The sequence below is a fragment of the Dasypus novemcinctus genome, chromosome 14, assembly GCF_030445035.2.
Source record: "Dasypus novemcinctus isolate mDasNov1 chromosome 14, mDasNov1.1.hap2, whole genome shotgun sequence".
Taxonomy (NCBI): Eukaryota; Metazoa; Chordata; class Mammalia; order Cingulata; family Dasypodidae; genus Dasypus; species Dasypus novemcinctus.
The window spans coordinates 100524260-100540122 of NC_080686.1; positions in this window are offsets into that span (position 1 = coordinate 100524260).

Below are 15863 nucleotides of genomic sequence, written 5' to 3' on the forward strand. Positions count from 1 at the left end.
TATGTAAATGGCAATTTTGCAGACATTCTTGTGTTCTTGAAATCTTGGTCCTAGACCCTCTTCTTTTCTCAGTATGAAAACCCCCGCACAAACTTCTCCCTTCCTTCAACTTCCATTTTCATCCACCTGCGGATGAAACTGTTTAGGCAAACCTAGTGACACACACCTTCTCCCAGGCTACTGGTTGCTGCAATTTCCAGCCTGGCAAAGTTCCTGTTAAAAGATAATTTGATAAATATGTGCAATATGTTTGAAACTTTGCCTCTCAAAAATCTGTTAATATCGCTTATATATTCTGCATACTGCCTGTGTGCTTGGCAGTAGGTTGAAGTCCTGGCATGTGGCCATTTGAGAGACGGACATGTTCCCTTGCCTTATATATTTTATCAGGGAAGAGAAATTTCAAAGACATAATTATGTGAGTTATGATTGCGATAAAGGAGAAATCACATGGATACTATGGGAGTACATTAGTAGGAGGAGCTAACAAGGCATCTTGATGGAGACATCTGGCCAGGGAAGGCATTGCTGAGGGAGTGATATTTAATCTGAGTATTGAAGAACAATTAGAAGATAAACAATAAGGATTTGAGGCAGGGAGAGATTAGTGTGTCCATCCAATGAAAAAGTCTAGATGTGAGAGAAAGCATAGACCATCCAAGGGACTTAATTAATCCATCCTTGTTGGATTAGAGAGTGTAACAGCGAAAAGAGAAGACACAGAGAACTGAGCAGACATAGACATGAGTGGATCCTGTAAGTTCAAGTTAAGGATCTTGCTCTTTCCTTAACAAAAAATGGAAAATGATACTTAAAATTTGCTTTGAAATATTGATCTGGTTTCTCTTTAGAGAATATCTTGGGAGGAAGGACATGAAACCAAGGTGGCTTGTTAGGATACCAGTTAGGGAGAATAGAGGTGATGGAATATTGTTTTAGAGTGAAAACAATGGGAAGACAAGGAAAAGCTGCATTCAGGAGATGTTTGGGGGGAAGAAATGGCAGGGTGGGGGATTGAATGTGGAGGCTAATGGAGGGGAACGAGTCTGGCATTGTGCTTGGCATTATGGCATAAACCTTTGGGAATATGAAGATATGAATGACCTAAGGCAGAAGTGGCTGGCTGAGCAGGGTGAGAGAGTGAGCAATAAGTTTAAGTTTAAATATGAGTTTAAAGAACCTTCAAGTAGAGATTTCATAAAAATGATTGTTCAAGGGATGATTTAGGATGTCTTGGACTCCCAATAGCTTAGTTCAAAATTGAATGGGTAGGGAAACTAAACGAGAAAGCAGAAACCAGAGCAATATACACTAAGGCAAATATCAGATTTTGATTTTTAAAAAAAACTTAAAACTTTAGGAATGATTCTCAAATAGAAGATTTTCTTTCAAAAACATTGAAAAAGGATAAATTGTTTGTATTGATTGACTATAACACTTGGATGTAAAAACTCTGACTTCAAAACATAGTACATTTCAGCTAAAATTAACATGCTCAAAGTAATAAACATTAATTAATAATATAATTTATTTATCTACCTGAACTTTAAATATCCTTAGGATATCTAGTTTAATCCAACCAAAAAATTATTTAGAACCTTCATATTGAGAACTTTTGGAAATACCAAAAGGGTAATTTTCCTCAGACAGCCTATTACCTATATGAAGAACATATGATGACCGACAATTTTTAAATTTATATACTGTGGTCTGTAAGATTTACAGTTAGCATGATAAAGACCCTATGTTGAACAATGGACCACAGTTAATAGTACAATGGTAAAAGATATGCTTTCATCAGTTGTAACAAATATACTATACCAATGTAAGTTGTTAATAATAGGGTGACATATGGGAATCTTGTATTTTATGCATGATTGTTCTATAAACCCACAACTTCTCTAAAAAAATAACTAATAGGGCATTAGAAAATCATTCCAAGGAGAGGTAGCATATAAACCAGATTCCAAAATTTTTGCATGAATATATATTTATCGAGTATCTATTATGCATAATTCATTTCTAGGTAAGGTAAGGAGAGAATCAGTCTGACATGATCTCCACTTATTAAGTGTACAACTTAGTAGAGAAAATACTATATGAATATACAAATTACTATATGAAAATTTGCAATGAGTTTAGGAAGGAAATGTGCATTGATTTATAGGTACTTGTAACAGAGGACCTAAACTCTGTTAGGGGTCACAAACTGGCCCACCTGATGAGGTGAGTTTTAAGTTACATTAAGAAAAAGTGGACATTTGGAAGAAAGGTATTGCATGTGGCTTGATGACATATATGCAGACAGAAGAACACTTAGGAGTATCTGTGTGGTTAGTGAATCAATAGGGAGGTATTACTAGCATGTCAAGTAGAAAGGGAGATGGTAGTTGGAAGAATCAGCTTTAGCATTCCTGAATATAATTTATTAATATAAATTCATAGCCCAGGTAGAAATCCAGTGAATCTAGGAGGTGTTGGCTTAATTCAACTGACAAGTTTAGCCGAAGTGTCAGGTTTCAACCAGAGAAGCAGAATAAGTAGGAGACTAGAAAGACAGGTAGATGATAGCTGATAGATTGATAGATAAATAGATAGATGGATAGATAGATAGATAGATAGATAGATAGATAGATAGATAGATAGATAGATAGATGATAGATAGAGATGTAGATATAGATGATGTGGATTTAGATACAGATATGTAAAAGCAAATATAGAGCTAAAGATGATATATACAGATAGATATAGAAATATAGACATGTAATTGCAGGTAATTTGCTTAAACATATGTGGGGGCTGAGCAGGCATTTTCCGTAAGTCTGTCTGTGTGTCACAGATGGGTTCCCAGGAACGGGACACTCACAGCTGGGCTGAACCCCATGGATACAAGCTGGACCTTGTGGTGATCTAATCCTGCAGAACCCAGAGCCCAGTGACAAGGTGCTGAGCAAACACACCTGGCTCAGGAGTCAGAATCCCTGAACAAAGACCCAGGGGACCATGGAATAATTGCAGGCCCAGATGCAGCCTCAGCCCAAAAAGGGGACTTGGAACCAGAAGCTGTGTGTGCAGGCTGTAGAATGGCTGCTCTGCCTTTTGGCTTTGAAAGGTTTGCAGCCTATCCTAACTGGGAACATTCTCTAAAGAGAATTCTGGACGATGTGGTTCAGCCTAGCCAAAGTGACATATCACAAAGCTGCCACAGCAGACTTTATTAAAAGCAATTTATTATAAAAGTACAAAACATTACCAAGTAGAATAAATCTAGTTAATAATCCACCTCTGCGACAAAGACTGTTATATTCAACTTGTTTTTCAATTTCGTGCAGTGTCTCTTTCACAGTAAGTGAGGGCTGTGCTCTTCATATGATGAACACAGCTCACTGATGAAATTTGCTAGGGTCATCTATCTTTAGGGCCTTCTAGCTCTCAGAAGGAATCTATGATTGTCCCTCGAAAGACTGCATTTCAGGAAAGAAAGAAACAAAAGGAAGAACATTTACACATATTTAATGCCAAATTGTTCCAGTCAGTATGGTAGGAATCAGGGCGTGTTGGTAAATATTTAACTACCACTTCTCTAGGGGTGGTGCTGCCAGATAAAACAAAATATAGGAAACCTAGCTACACTGGAATTTAAGATGAACATTTTCTTTATTATAAAAATGCTCCAAATATTGAATGTCCTAATGTCCTGTGTAATATTTCCATGAAACAGCAGATACATATACACTATGTATATATGAATACTATGTATATGCACAGACATTAGCATTTACACACATATGCTATATATATATATATACACACACACACATGCATGAACACATGTATATGTGTATGTATATATTCATGGGACATTTTTATACAAAAAATTCCTATTTATCTTAACTTCAAATTTAACTGGGCATCCTATATTTGTATTTGCTAAATCTGGCAACCCCATCTGGGAAGGAAAGTCCTGATTTGTAGCACTTTCCAAATTTCATGTAGTAAATATTCGCAATGCGACCAACTTCAAGCTACTAACACAATATCATTGCACAAGGAGTTGTGAAGAAATGTGTGCAATTGATTCTAATGAGCCAGTATAAGCTGGCGGCAGCACACTACTGCTAGAGACTTCGTAGAAACAACTTGCTTAATCATAATAACAATCCAGTAGCAGAAATTATTGTCTCCACACCACAGATTAGAAAAACCAAAGCCTAGAGAGTTTTGTTAAGGAGAATGTCCAGGTTGACATAGCAGGTGTTTGCAGTTGACTTCTATATCAGCTCCGACAACAAAGCTATGCTCATTTGAACAACAGAACTGACGTTTCCTGGTTGACCCATCTGGGCTCTTACAATATACTTACCCAGTTTATGTAAGACCACGTCTGACCTCCAGGAAAGAACACAGTGCCTGAAGCTGACAGATGAGAGAGAGTGCAGCAGTAGGAGAAATGAGATGTCAGCCAGTTGTGCTTGGAAGAAGCCATGAAAGTGAGACAAGCCACTTAGCATTTCTGAATCTTAATTTGTGCCCCATCAGATAGGTTTTCTAGCAGTGAAGGCAAGAATGCTGAAAAAAAAATTCCATCTTTAACAAGTCATCAGGAACATGAAAGTGTAAAATAATTAGGAATGTTCAGGTAAAATTTAAGTCATATACATGTTTCATTCAGACTTACTTATAATAGAAAAACAATGAAAATTACCTAAATCTCAACAAAAGTGAAGAAGCAAGAAAAAAATTGTAAGTCCATAGAAAAGAATAATTCTATGATTAAAATGTTGTTTACTTCATGTTATTTATTATCTGAGATATTCTTTGAAATAAATGTTGACTGAGAAAAGCTAAACGTGAAGTTGGGCTTACAATATCATTTCTACCATCTCCATGGGTTAATAGATATGGTAATAACAGTATAAATATTTAAGTGAATTCTATAAAATAAATGAAAAGTCTACAAAAATACACTAAATCTTAAAGGTGGTTTCCTCTGGTATGTGGGTTTATTGATAATTTTGTTTGATATATCTATATAATTTCCTAAATTGGGTGTGTTTTTCTTTCATTATAATAAATGTTAAGAAAACATAAAAAAGCAAACATACAAACAACTTGAAATACTGGTGTTTCTTCCACAGTTGCTGTGATACCCAGGGACATTCCCAGATAGCCCTGAGGGGTGATGAGGGGACCAAGTTATTCCTGGGGTCCCCACCCCCCTAATATGGCCACATCTTCAGATCCTCCTTCAGGGCTGAAAAGGGCTCAGGATTCCTGAACTCCGTGTTGCCCACAAGTCCTGAGTCAGTGACAGGGATGGTCAGTACTTGAAAAAGACTTGGTGCTACTCCTTTCTTCTCACCCCTCTGCTTGTTGCCCTGCAGGTCTCTGCTCTCTTCCTATTTTCCAGTCTTCCCATGTCCTTCTTGCTCTTTTGCTTTTCTTCCTCCCCAGCCCTACCTAAACACCAGGATCAATATGATCTGATTAGCAAGCAAGGCTCAGAATCTTTCCTTCTGTTCCTCCTTATCTTTGTTTCTACTTAAAGGTGGCCAGGGGCTGCCCTCAGGGTACCTATGAAAGGACAGTACTAGAAGAAAGAAACGGCAAGACTGAGAAAACAAACACAGCCATAATTTGAGATATAACTCTGCCCCCAAACCACATCAAAAACTTTGGATAAAGTGATTACATGGGTGGCAAACCTTACACAGATACACTCCACTTCTATAATTCTATTGTCTTGTGAATCACAGAATTGGCATCTGAGTTAGATTTTCTAAAGCTACCATTCACAGTGAAGAGTAAAAGGGGGAAAAAATCGCAAAATGGCATAGAGCTGAATAACCTCAAAATTTCAAAAGAAAAACAAGCAAATCCTATATTGTGCCTGAAATTTTCATAGATGAAATATTGACACTGTTCATTTGTTTCTGTCTTTGTTGTTTACATTTCAACTCAGAGAAAGAGAAAAATCCACCCTGCTTCAAAAATGTAAATAGAAAAATATGTTGTTCAGAGTGAAAGTAGCCATGGTGCTTTTGAAAAAGAAAACCAATAATGTTATATTTCTCCATTTCATATTAATTTCCAGCTCCTTGTCTCACAGAGGTGACATTTTGCACTTCATCTACTTTATGGAAAATTTGAGACTTTTTTTAAAGCCTTGGGTTTACCTTGAGTTTCTTTTTATTCAATTTCCAATGGTGCAGGTGACAGAATATTGAAGATACTTTAAATCTAATATTTTAATATGTAGGAAACTAGGTTTCCTGCTTGAGGACAGGATTTGATTTAGCATTAAGAGGATACATTTGGAGTTCTGCTTAAAACAAATAAACAAACCAAAAATCACCTCAAATTTTACAGAATACTACCCATGTTCCAGATTTTGTGCTGTTCTTTTTTCCTTCCTTCATCTCATTTAACCCACCCAAGCGTTCTGGGAGGAAGACCCTTTTATCTCTGTTTTAGAATTAGAAAAAATGGGGTCGGTTGCTTTATGACTGAGGTAAAATGCACAGATAAGAGTAACACAGGCGATCTTACTAAGACTCAACTTTGAATTTTATTCAAAATATATGAATTATAATATTAAATATAAATATGATAAATGTGGGTGTTATATACCATTTTTTTATATGCCTGGGATAGCCTATCCTCCCATTAGTTTCCTAGTCAGCTACTATGTCTTAGCGACCCTGCCCCAAATTGCAGTGTTTTCTTGCAGTGAAAAATTTTGTCAGCTCAAGGAATTTATCAGATTCATTTATTCAAAAAATATTAGCTGCTCCCCACATCATATTCAAAGAAGGCCCCTAAAGAATCTTGTGTTTTAGAGTTTATCTCCCATCTAGTCTCAACAGAACAATCCTCAAGATCCTTTTAAGTAGATAGTTAGATGACATTATTTTTGTGTTCAGAACACTCCAGTGGCTTCCATTCCAGGAGGAATGGAGGAATAAGAGTCCAGGTCCTTGCCATGGGCTCTGAGAACCTACAAGTCGTGTCTCTCAGCACCCCCTGGCCTCTCTCCCTCTGGCCTTGGCTATCCTGGCTCCTTCAGCCTGGGTCACATCCGTGCTCCTGCTTCAAAGCCTTTGCACCTGTGCTTTCTTCTTCCTTCAGACCCCAGAGGCTTACTCCAGGTTTTGACTGAAATGACATATTCTCAATGAAGATATCTTTCACTGTCATATTTAAAATTTCAACATCCCTCAGCACTCCATCACTCCCTTCCCTGATTTATTTTTCTCCTTAGCATTTGTCATTCCTGTACATTTTTATTTTGGTTGAATCTTTCCTTGATGTAGAATGCAGGTTCTGTGGTGACAAGGCAGACACGGTCCCTGCCCACAGGGCTGCTGCTTCTATCTGGCTAGACATATAATTAAGTGTGACAACTGCTAGGAAAAGAGATGTACATGGAGGTTTGAGAAGCCCTCTCTCAGATTTGTGTAGGGAGATAAGGAAGAATCTTAGAACATTTACTCTAACTTTCTGCCCCTTAGACAAGAAAATCTATTTATAAAGACATACCAATAGACTTCGAGATACCCAGAATCTGAGCTTAGGTCATTGACTGACTGACTACTCACAAACAATCTTAAGGACAAGATATTCAGATCCTTTGATATGAAAGCAGATGCTGCCTGAGGGCATGTTGCAAAAATCAATGGAATGAATGATTTTGAAAATGGCTTATAAGATATCGTAAGCCTACAAATGATGGTACTGTGTCTGGAATCAAGTTTCTCTCTCCAGTAACTGTGCCATCCTCAGGTCCTGGGATAACCTTGAGAAGTAAGTCACAAATATGCACTGTATGAAAATATTTTATTCTCAAGAGGCCAATGAACTCCACAGGATAAACCCTCATAGAATAAAAATAGAATAGAATAGTCTATTCTATCATAGACTAGAAAGTTCATCTCCAAGAAGTACACTGTGACTTCTTCAAAAATTGATTACAAATGTCCCTACTTCAAACTGCAGATCAGTGATGAGGCTTCTAAACCTTGCCTTTTTTAAGAACCTCATCTCTTTTCTGACATCCATTGCGTCTTTGAGTACAGCCATCTTTATACTTCCCTTGACTTTCTAGAATTCAGATAGGCATTTTTTTTCAGAAGGTCACAGGTAACAAATATGTGTATACCAGAGGCATGCAGGTTTCTATGAAAGAAAGGAAATACAGGGAAGAAGGTCCATGAGTGTACTCTGAAACAAACAGCTGGGAAATAGAAGAATTTGTTAAAGAGTGTTTATGCTGATACCTAGCTACTTAAGCTAGTCTACCTTAACAGAATGCCAAGTCCCTTGCTGGCAGTGAATGGGTCAAGAAGGTTAATGCCGTGCAAATATTAAAGTATTTTAGCACTAACCTTCTCTGACCTCAATATGTGATAATTATTAGAATAGGCCTTTGGGAGAAATTAATACATGACTGGTACTCACCAACATGGCAATGTTTTAGCTACATATCTGCTGAGTAAGAACCCTGCCTACCATTAGGAACCTCTTCCCAACACTGAATGATGTCTGATATGGGATATTTTGCCTAAAATTAGTGATTAACTCCCAATAATTATGAAAGTGTTTCAATTATTAAAATACTGTTCAAATATGCAAACGGATTCATATGCTGGGAAAACAAAAGATTAATTTTCCCAATTATAGGTAATGAGGGATTTGAAAAGACATTCGTGAATAGGGAATGAGTGGAGCAGCTTCTGCCCACCAATTACATGAGTCAATCTATCTTTATTCCTGTAAGACCTCTTTACCCCTTGTAGGTCATCATAACTAATGTACACGTGTCCCTGGGAAGTGTAATGGGAAACCAGGTGCCAGGACTATTATACTAGATGACCCTTTAAGTCTCTTAACACAAATCTATTTTTAAGCACCTTACATTAAACCTACCTGTTTTCAGTATATGCTGGCAGAATGTTTCGTGGAGAGCCTCCATATGGGTGAAGGGCTTTCTGAGAGATGGTCACCCCTTTTGTAGACCCCTTGTGACAAAATCTACCTACTGTGACAAAAGTCAACTTTATTTCAAACTCCTTTAAGCTTCTCCATTGTTGTGATTGTGATTACATTTCATCACTGCCGTTTCTTTGAAACTCTCCCCAACTCTGAAGACTACCAATGCAGAAAACTCCTGTAGCTTCTATGAAGAAGGGATTCCAAATATCCCATTTAAGAAGAAAAGTGAAAACACATGTGTTATGTAAAGAAAATAAAAGAAATGAAAAATTGAAACATGGAACAGTTAAAAAAAATAGAAAAGAGAAAAAGAAAAGTCAGTGGTGGCTGCAGAAGACAAGTTCCCAACTTTACCATAGCCACTTACTCTCCACATCCTGTGACTGCCACCTTTTGGGGTTATTTCTTTAACTATCCAAGAAGAGGAAATATAAGTCATGTCGATTTTTACAACTGCGTTATTTAAAGTCTAGAAATATTTTCTGGAAGCAATGAATGTATTTTTTCCTTAATGTGCAAAACACAAAACAGCATTGTACTGTTATAAGAATTAAAAACAATAAATCAGAAAGACCTAACTGAGTACCTAAGACATGTAAATATTTTCCATTCCCATTCCCATTCCTGCTATTATTATATTCATTACTACTACTATCAGTATTATTACGAAGCCCAAAGCCCTGGGTATCAAGAAGTAGCCATTTGTTAAGCAACTATTTGCTTAGCCTCTCAATTGTGATTAAAAACACCTGCACACACAGTCCCCATTTCAATCTGAGACCATGGCAGTAGCGGAATTTGTGGCTATGCCAGGGGTGGCAAACAACATTTTTGTATAGATGGCTCTTTGAAAAGCTAACTATCCTTCATGTTTGGAGCTATTAAACATGAAAGCTCATTTCAAAAATAATGACTGTTTTGATATTTCCAGCTACCTTCAGTGAGGTGGCCATTGGATGATCCTCAATGAGGCGTGAAGCATGGGCTTTGTGGTGGGTGTGAAGCCTCACTGGCCCATTGATTTTCGGGGATAATGTAAGGACAGGGATGACTTGGCAAATAGTGGCCTAATTCAGAGTCAACCACCCATGTTCCTTCTACAGCTCACTACCAAGAAGGCTTGTTCTCTGGATTTGCAACATTTCTTGCACTATAAAGTACCATATAATGGTTATTGTGATGTTGTTATTATTATTTATGCAACTCTACAGTTTACAGCACATCTTTAAGCCCATTATCTCATGTAATCCTCAAAATAAAAGTGTAATAATAGAACAGCTAATTATGACAACTGTTATTCAAAGGGTGCTTCCGAGTTTTAGAAAAATTACATGGCTCATTCATAAATTAAAGATATTGTAAGGAGCCTCTGGAAGACATGTTCCTGCCTGTGCTGTCCTGGCTGTGTGGCTTTCCCAAGAGAAAAGAGAAGGTGATGTCTTTAAGGAGTTTATATTCCAGGAATGGAACGAAGCTCCGTTTGCTCTTTGTTTAGACTTCCCTTCAATCAGTAGACCTATTTTGTGCAAAGTTCTTCACCCTAACTGTATGGAGCTGAAGATCTTGATCTTGATAGCTTTCCTGGTGGATCTTATGGTTTAGGGGAGGGGAAACACCTGTCAGAGTGGTTAACTAACAGTATAAAAATTTCCTTGGAGATTGGGCATCAGTCAACCACAGAATACACTAGGTGACCACATTGCATGATACATGTTATATGTATTTATGATTTAAAAAAACACAACTGTATGTGATGGTTTTACTGGGATAATTCCAAATATCAAGGTTATTTGCCAATATATAGCCATAGGTGAGATGGCTCAGGGTAAACCAAAACATCAAGACATATTGCCCACCCAGAGAAGACCAGGGAGAGGAACACAATGCCAGCTGAGCAGGGAAGTTATAGCATTTGCGAGTGTATTCCTTCAGCAAGACGTGATATTAAAGACATGATAAATATTGAGAGAAATATGGCATATTTCAATTTTCTTGTCCTTTCTGGAGTTATATTTAAGCAGCCTGGACTATGGCATATGTTTCCTTAGACATGTGTGCTCCTGAGGGGTTCCTGGCTTTCTTTGGTATTTTTATTTCTCTGAGGCCAAGAAAGATCCAAAAGGAAAGAGGCAGTTGAGTGGGGCTCCTCAAGACTGGTCTTTTTAGTGAGATTCAGAAAGATGAAGAGGGAAATTTCTAGAGTCTTTGGGATGCCAGTTTCCCTCTATGTCAGTAAGATAGAAAAGGGAACCTGGATTCAGAGCAAACACTTTGGGATTTTCCCTTCTTTCCCTTTTCAGACACTTGAGTTCTTAAGCATAGAGCTAGAGAGGAAAGAATATCAGTGGTAAGCACCAGTGTCCTTTGGGGAGTATAAGATGGGTGTTAGGGTTGTGAATGTTTTCCTATTGAGACCCTGCCCTTCTTTCCTCGTGCGAACACTGAGCTATACACCTGGAAAGTAACTGCCTGTGCTGCACAGGAGGTAGTGCTAAAGATGATTAGAATGTTCCCCCCAAGTTTAGAAACTCTTCTAAAATTCCATTAGAGAAGGAAACAGGATCGGATTTTACCAGAAGGATCAATGGTTCACAGAAACTTACTGACAGTGGGAGAGCAAGAAATGAAACCCCTTTCTCTGAGCCTGCTTCTCTTTGCATTTAAGCACATTGAACTGCTTGCAAGACTTTTGAGGGCATATTGTAAAACTAGATTGCAGGCTGCCAGAAGTGATGGGGTTGAATGGGATAGTAAATAAGCCGCATGGAGATCTGTGGAAGACTGGGGTTGCTCAGTCTAGGAAAAGGGACTTAGGCATGGGGACCTGATCATCTTCATATATACTGAGGATGCATTCGGTGGAAGATCTTAAAATTTATCTAGGTAATGGTTAAGATGATGGATTCTGGAGCCAGATTTGCTGAATTTGGATACCAGTCCATCTCCTTGCTTACTTTATCACCTATTCTCTCTGAGTCTAGTTACCACATCTGTGATGGGATTAATTATAGTACATTACCTCATACCATAGATCTGAGGATTGTGTGAGTTTCTACATAGAAAGCAACCAGCAACCATCCTAACCAAACAAACAAGAAAAAAAAAAAACCCACCATGTGTAAGTCATCATTACTACTACTTTCCTCAAGAAGAAGAAACATGACCAAAATGGGAAAGATAAAGGAAAACTGAGTTCAGCTCCAGTTCAAAGTATCATGAGAGCCAAAACTGCCAGGAGATATGAGGCTGCCCCCGAAAAAGGGAATTCCCTGACAATGGAGGTATTTAAGCAAAGGTATCCAATTAGCACAATTAGCATTTAAGGACATCAAAAACAAGCTCACGTGAATTAGAATGAGTTAGAAATTCCATCTGAGTTTAAGGAATTATGAAGTTTCCTTGAAATCAGTACTTCTCAGGGCCACTGCAAATAACCATTTATCAGATAATGAAAGAAAAATCCATATTTTTAAAGAAATTTTCAGTCTTATGTTATGAATGGTAGGCTGATCATATGCTGTCTAGACCAGGACAATTGTGGGAATGAGTAATGTTATTAATAATTATGCTAGAACAGACCTGGATAAACCAGAACCAGTGATCACCTTTGTTTCAGGCTATTTAGATATAACTGGAATCTATTTAGTTATAAAAGAAAAGCATCTAAATGATGCTTTTAGATAGATATCTAAATGATGCAAGAACCTAGTAAACAGAAATGTCTATCCCTGACTCATCGTGAGGTGGGGCATCAAGACCAAATTTTTTTGTAAGGTGGATTTTGTAAATTTGGCTTTAGATTTTAGAGAATAATTTAGAGTGTTTTAGAAGTAGTATCATTTGGGATTGGGCTGTATTTTCTGTACTCCATTTTTAGAAAGCTAGGCTTATGTGGAAAAAATTGCTCCTAGATTAAGTAATGTCACAGACCTCTTTCGCTAGATATTTATTTATCTCTTAAACAGTCACCTGTAATAATCAATGGTTCTTCACTGCCTTGGTGAACTCTTCACCTTTGCATTAGTTGAATGTAGAGTCTGGGATCAAAGGAGGATGAAATGGGGAAAGATGTAAGGACAAGGTGTTGATCTGAAACATCTCAAGATTCTGAGAGCACACACAAGAACATCTCTCAATTAATAACGAAGTTCTCAGTTGAAGCTCCTTACTCCCAGGGCTATGTAGCCCAGGTTAAGACTGCAGAAAGCAATTGCAGAAAGGAGAAGGCATGGAGATGAACACCTCCCCTGCTTGCTGGAGGACACGTTAGGACAAGTGAAAGTGGGCTTGAAACAAGGAAATGTATTTGGTGCCCTCCCTGTGTCTAGTCTATTTAAAAACACTTTCATTCTGGGCTATTCGGTGATAAGACAAGATTTTCTCTGCCATCTTAAGTACCCCATCTCTGAAATGTGCTAATGTGGTCTAAATGTCTACACAGAGGGCATGATGGAGAGAGACTGAAGTGTCTGACAGCAGAGAACTATTAATAGATGACCTTTAAAGTCCCTAAGAGTTACGGAAGCATAAGGGCCCTACCTTCAAGAAATCTCCAGTGCAGCTTACTAGTCAACCTTCAACAAATGGGAAAAAAGACATTTCCAGACTATAACTCTCTATGTCTCTCTCTCCATCTCCATTTTTATCTATTTGTATCTATGTTTACATCTACATCTATAACTATAACTTACAGCCACATCTTTACCTGTGCAAACTGTACCTACTCTAATAATAATGGTACGTATATTAGCAAATTTTACTGTTTTATTTTATTTTAACCAATTTTTTACTTTCTTTTTTATTTTAATTTTTTAATTTTTTATTTTTTATTTCTCTCCCCTTCCCCAATCCACCCCCAGTTGTCTGCTCTTTGTGTCCATTCACTGTGTGTTCTTCTTGTGTCCGCTTGTATTTTTGTCAGTGGAACTGGGAATTTGTGTCTTGTTTTGTTGAGTCATCTTGCTGCATCAGCTCTCCATGTGTGCAGCGCCATTCCTGGGCGGGGGACACCCCTGCGAGGCAGGGTACTCCTTGCACGTGGGTCAGCTCCACACAGGTCAAGGAAGCCCGGGGTTTGAACCGCGGACCTCCCATGTAGTAGGCGGATGCCCTATCTGCTTCCCTACTCTATTTTATACACAGCTTTTTCATATATACTTTTCCTTTCATGCCTCACAGTAACTATTAATACATTATGGAGGAACAATAATCTGAGTTGGCCATTGTCGGAACAAAGATCATTTGTACCCCAAGAGTGGGTAAGAAAATCCAAACACACAATCCGACTTAATTCATCATTTGCCATGTTTTTTCAAGATGTAATCACCACATTACTGCCACAGAATTATTGACATCGAATCAGTAAATGTGTCCCCTTGAGGAAAGAATTCACTGTAAATAACTTCTCTTTAAAGAGAAAGGTTTATTGGATTTTTTTGCTGGACAACCTGAATGCTTGTTAAATATAGAATGATGTCCATGTCCCTTCTGGCAGTCAAAAGGCTGTATCAAGATTTCTCAAACCCAAAGGTAAGTCAGAAAAACAGGCTGCTTTCATCTTATTAGGCTTTGATTCTAGCTATAACTGGAAATTAATAAAGTACCAAAGTAAGAAGTGTGTTTCTTTAAATATATTTTTTATTTATTTTTAAAAGGTACATAGATTACATAAAATGTGACATAAAAAAAATATAGGGGATTCCCATATGCCCCACTCCCCATACCTCCCACTTTTCCCACATTCATTAATACCTTCTTTCATTAGTGTGGTACATTCATTGCAATTGATAAACACATTTTGGAGCATTTCCACTCAGTGTGGATTATAGTGTACATTGTAGTTTACACTCTCTCCCACTCCATTCAGTAGGTTATGGCAGGATGTATAATGTCCTGTATCTGCCTTTGCAATGTCATTCAGGGCAATACCAAGTCCCAAAAATGCCCCCGTATTATACCTCTTTTTCCCTCTCCCTGCCTTCAGCACCTCCAGTGGCCACTTTCTCCACATCAATGATATAATTTCTTCCATTGTTAGAATCACAATAAGTCTATAGTAAAATACCAGAAAGTCCGCACTTGCCCATATTTTATTCCACAATCCTGAGGATTCTGGGATGGTGATACCCTCTAATTGAGAGGGGGCCTCAATCCCATACAGTTGATGGATGGGACTCCCTTGTTTGCAGTTGTAGACACTCTAGGTTCCTTGATAAGGTGGTTGTCCATCCTCACCTCTCTTGTTAGTTGTCCTGGGTGAGTCCAAAGAACTGGAGAGTAGCATACCCCTGTTTATTGCTAATGAAAATATAGGTTGGGGGATAGAGCCTACCAAAATAGCTAAGGTTAGCTGCTTATTCCACACCTCATTCCGAATCTACCTACATGTGGGTAGGTAGGGTGGCCCCCCTAGTGAACCCTTGAATCTGCAAGGTCACACTTACCCAGGTATGCTCCTCACTGGCCCAGGCGCACGGGGGTGAGGAGAGTGAACAAAACACCTGTGATTAAGGCATTTGATAGATGTCAGGCCCTCCAGGTAGGGCATGTGGACTAGGGGTGGTGGCCCACCAGCCAGGGAGCTAACTCCCTCCATTTCTTCAGAGAGGCCTTTGATGGTTCAAATTGAGAAGAGATTGGGGGAAATATCTTAACCTGGAAACTAGATAAATCAGGGAAAATACTCCTTTCAGCACTACCAACCAAGAATCTATAATGAAGAATGCCTAAATAGCTAAGTTTATGGTCTAAAAACAAATTCTAAATATACATTTTACCACTAAATTATATTATAGAAAATGAACTACCAGGAATACAGTAATAAGAGCTAACATGTATTGAGAGACTGCCATGTTCTAAGTACTTTTCTAAGC